This window comes from Pinus tabuliformis, chromosome Q, assembly GCF_031772625.1.
Source record: "Pinus tabuliformis cultivar Carrire ecotype Pingquan chromosome Q, CPIR1, whole genome shotgun sequence".
NCBI classification, from domain to species: Eukaryota; Viridiplantae; Streptophyta; class Pinopsida; order Pinales; family Pinaceae; genus Pinus; species Pinus tabuliformis.
Window position 1 is genome coordinate 1,268,087,762 of NC_142296.1, and position 4,827 is coordinate 1,268,092,588.

Genomic DNA, 4,827 nt, shown 5'->3' on the forward strand with positions numbered 1-4,827 from the left:
CTACTAACCCCTTTTTTGGAATGAATATAAGATAACTAATTTTGTTAAAAAAAAATGTTATTTAATTTTAAAACTTAAATTTAAAAAAAAAAAATTGTGTATAACAGAATCCAGCTCTATCCTAAAAATTTTATTGAGAATATAGTTAGGATTAAAAATCAAATTTCACCATTGATCTCATATGGAGAAATCTAATATTGTAGATAATTTCACTTACTTTCTTAATAAAATGGTCTAGTTATTTCTTAATAAAATGGGGTTATATCCACTAAGTTTGGAAACAATCTTTAGGATAATCGTTAAGCAACAACATTCATATAATAATCATGTTCTTACTGTACTTGCCCAACATGGTTAATTAACTCACATTTTTATCGTGATTCAAAAATAACATCTATTATAATAAGATTTTGCCACATTAATAATAGAATTATTTTTTGTCACTACATTATGTAACGGTTTGGGTGCAACATGAAGTCATTGTACTCTAATGCTCCTTAGTGTTTTATGCCCCTCACTTCAACCAGATCATGCATTACTTTTTTTAGTGTATACTAATAATTACAGTTGGGGGGATATATGTAGAATTGGGTTTTCCTTGAATAAAGAAAAACCGGAGATCTCTCGAAGATGAACCCCACAGCCGCTGCCGCCTCTGCGCCCTCGGCCTCCGTTTGGCCTCGGCTCTCTGCCGTTGAAGGGGAAGATCCAATCCAGATCAGAAGACCGGAGCATTCCTCATCGCTTGAGAAGCAGGCATTGAGCAGAGATCCGGAGCCGAAGCTGAACCCTAACTGTGAAGTTTTCGCCGCCGTCGCCTCCTTGTCCTCGGCCGCCGCTTGGCCTTTGCGCGGACTTGCTGCTGAAAGGGAGGCTCGATTCAGGATCCATCGGAGGCACGAACCCGAGTTGAATCTCCAAGCGGAGGTTGAGCCGAAGGAAGAGGCGAACTTCCATGCGTTGAGCACAGGCGCGCATAGCCATGACAGCTCTGGCCCCTCCACTGATCAGTGGCCTCTCTACAGATCGGTCGCCCTTCCCTTTGCAGCGGATCCGAGTTGGAGCAAAAGATACCTTGGGCAGAATATTTCTTCTCTCCTGATGCCTCCTTTGCGTCAAGAGATGGGAGACTCAAAAGATTCTGGCCCCGTGCTGCTCCAGAAATCTTTTGAAAATTCCTCTGCCCCCTTTCAGGTTCAAATCGCACAGATCTTTGGCAAGACCATTCTGCAATGGGTAAACCCTACAGATCTGGTGCAGAACCTCAAAGAAAATATGGAGCACAGACTTGGGATCCCCTCGGCCCTACAGAGACTTATTTTCCAAGGTAAAGAGCTCGATGCTCCTCTTCCTCTCTCTTTTTACAGCATAAAAAACAACAGCTCTTTAGTGTTTTCCTTCCGCTTGAGAGGTGGAGCGGCAGGTCATTCCTCTTCTTCTCCTCCATACTCCTACAAAGCTACAGTCCGCTCGGAGATACCCACATCCCCTAAACCTCCCAAACCCAAGCCTTTTTTGGTTGACAAATTGGAGGAGGTTCCCTCTGTTGAGATCTCCTACTCTGCCCTTGCAGACGACACCCAAAAATTCGCTGAAAGGGCCATCATCTGCAGATTCAATGGGCTCTGGCCACGCCCAAAGGATCTTTATGACTGGATCAGTGACAACTGGACTCACCGTTGCAAGGTTTATTTCTGTGCAAAGGGATATTTTATAGTGTTGTTCGATAATCCCGAGCACTACGAAAAGGCCTTAGAAGAAGGCCCTTGGTTCATGGGTTCAGCAGGCCTCTTCTTAACTCCATGGTTCCCAGACTTTGACCTAGCTTCTGCAGTCATCACTAAAGCCCCTGTCTGGATCAGACTTCCAAATCTCCCAATACACCTGTGGCGCACAGAAGTATACAGGCAAATAGGCAACACCTTGGGTTGCTTTTTAATGGGAGATTACGAGAGGGAACAGCAAGGTCTCTATACATATGCTAGAGTATGTGTGGAGCTAGATTTAAGCAAGGGACTGCCAGAGCAAATCAATCTCAAGATCAATGACACTATTTGGACCCAGAATCTAGATTACGAAAACACTGCCTTCCGATGCCGCCATTGTCACCTAATAGGGCACCTGCAGAACTCCTGCCCATCGCTGACAGCAAGAACGAAAAAGGGCATCTTCGTAAAAAACCAAACCCAAGCGTTGGGCTCCCTGTCCTCCGCCGCCAGCAGGGAGCTCTAGCTCCCCAAGTTCGGAGGATGAGGAAAGTGATTCAGAACCGGACCAGGCGCCTCAGCAGATGGATCCGCCCACGGATACTAAGGGGCACACCCATGTCACAGCAGTCTCCCAGAAACGTTCCCATGAGACTTCCTCCTCTGAATCAGAAAAGGAGATCCCGAAGATAGAGAATTCCAGTCTTCAAGTTGTTTTAGCTCGTACTACCCATGATGGCTGGACAAAAGTCAACAAAAAGAAAGGGAAAAAACATTGTTTTGTAATTTCTGCCCCTGTGGGGTAAAAGTCAGTTAGTCAGTCTTTGCTCTCAAGTTATTTGATGTAGCTCTGAGATTGAATCTTTTCTCCGGGACCGAGGTTGATGGATTCATCATTTCCGGTCTGCCGGTCTCTTGCTTCTCTTGATTGTACTATATGTTACTTAATAGAATTAGTCTTTATTCAGAAAAAAAAAAAAAAAAAAATAAATAAATAAATAAATAAATAAATAAATAAAATAAAATAAAAAATAATAATAATAATTACAGTTGGGGGCAGGCTCATTACTATTATTTTTAATCATTTTTTATCAATTTTCGATCTTTCTATCAATCGTGGATGCTATTTTAAAATTGAAAAATCTAACCAAAACCATATTCCTAGGTTTGATTTTGAGCAATAGTAAGGAATCATTAAAGTAGATGTATAATATTAGAAATTGAAATTGTGATGCTCTTTATCCAAATAGAGATGTGCAATCCAATCTTTTATCCAATGTATTTGGAACAATCCATTCAAAATTGATTCCCATTTGAGTGCCCATGGGACGAAAGAATAACCATCTTCTTTGTGGTAATCCGTTCAAAATTTATGTGTTATTCTTAGATATCGGGCACTTACAATGATTCATGCCAACCTAAATTTCCAAGAAAATATTGTTTGATTATTATGTTTTTTTTTTTAAGTTTTAATGATATCATTCACCTTTTAGTTGGGTAGATAATGTTTGTCTGGAATACTGTGATATCAGTTAGAAAATTTGACCTATCAAACTACCTCAAGGGTCAATTAGTTGTATTGCAACCCTCCACTTCAATGCAGAGAGAAGGGGTGAAGCATATGATTATGGTAAGCCCTTAAGGTTATCACAACATAACCTCAAGGTTATAATAAGAATCTGTGGTCAATGTATGTCAGTGGATTTTGTGAATAACATAGTCTAATTCTATATCATGAAAAGTTTATTGAGGACATGGTCCAAATCAAAAATTGAATTTTACCAATGATCCCATATGGAGAAGATCTAACCTTATGGATAACTTCACCTACTTTCTCAATTAAATGGTCTAGTTGTATCCACTAAGTTTGGAATGATCTTCATGATAATCGTTAAGCAACAACAACATTCATATAATAATCATGCTCTTACTATGCTTGCCCATCATAGTTAATAAACTCATATTTAGATAGTAACATATATTATTATAAGACTTTGTCGCATTAAACAATAGAATTATTTGTTGTCACTACATGTTGTAAATATTTTGGGTACAACATGGATTCATTATACTCTAAGGCTCCTTAGTGTTTGTGCCCTTCACTTCGACCAAATCATGCATTCAATGACTCTAAGGCTCCTTAGTGTTTGTGCCCTTCAATTCGACCAAATCATGCATTAATTTTTGCGTAGGGTAGGTGGAGGTAATTTTGTCAAAAGATAATTATTGTTCCTTTTAATATATCAATTTGTTTTACTTTTATCAATCATGGATGCCATTTTAAAATTGAAAATCTATCCAAAACCATATTCCTAGGTTTGATTCTCAGCAATAGCAAGAAATCATTAAAGTATATTTATAATATTAGAAATTGGAACTATGATGGTTGTTATCGAACAAGAGATATAATCCAATCAGTTATCCTATGTATTTGCAACAATCTATTCAAAATTGATTCCTGTTGAGTGCCCAAGGGACGAAAGAAGACCTATTTCCTCTAAGGTCTCTACGAAAATTGATGTATTCTTCTTAGGTACCAGGCACTTACAATAATTCATGTCATCCTTACTTTCTAAGAAATTATTGTTTGATTATTATGTTTTTTTAATTTTTAATGATGGTGTTCACTTATTGGCTGGGTAGATATTGTTTTTTGGAATATTATGATATCAAAAAAATAGATTAACCCATCAAACTAACTCAAGGCTAAATTACTTGTATTTTAATCCTCCACTTCAATGTAGAGATCAAGGGTGAGTCATATGATTATGACAGACCCCTAGGGTTAGCACAACATAACCTGAACATTGTAATAAGGCTTTGTGGCCATTGTATGTCAAGTTGACAATTCCTTTTGCTCAGTTGTAATCATGTTCATTCATTTTTGGATATGTGATATCTACCTATTATCACCCCAAGAAACTCTCCTAGGTTGTATTTCGGAGATGCTCGGGAACATTACAAACTCAACAAAATGTTAGAAATGGATGAATGGAAGGAATGATGCATATTCAAGCCAGATAACCACTTGTACTATGCTTAACTCTAGACATGGGTGAACACCCCCAAAATACAAGGCTTTAGACCACCAATTACTCACAGTTTGAGGATTAGGTGAACA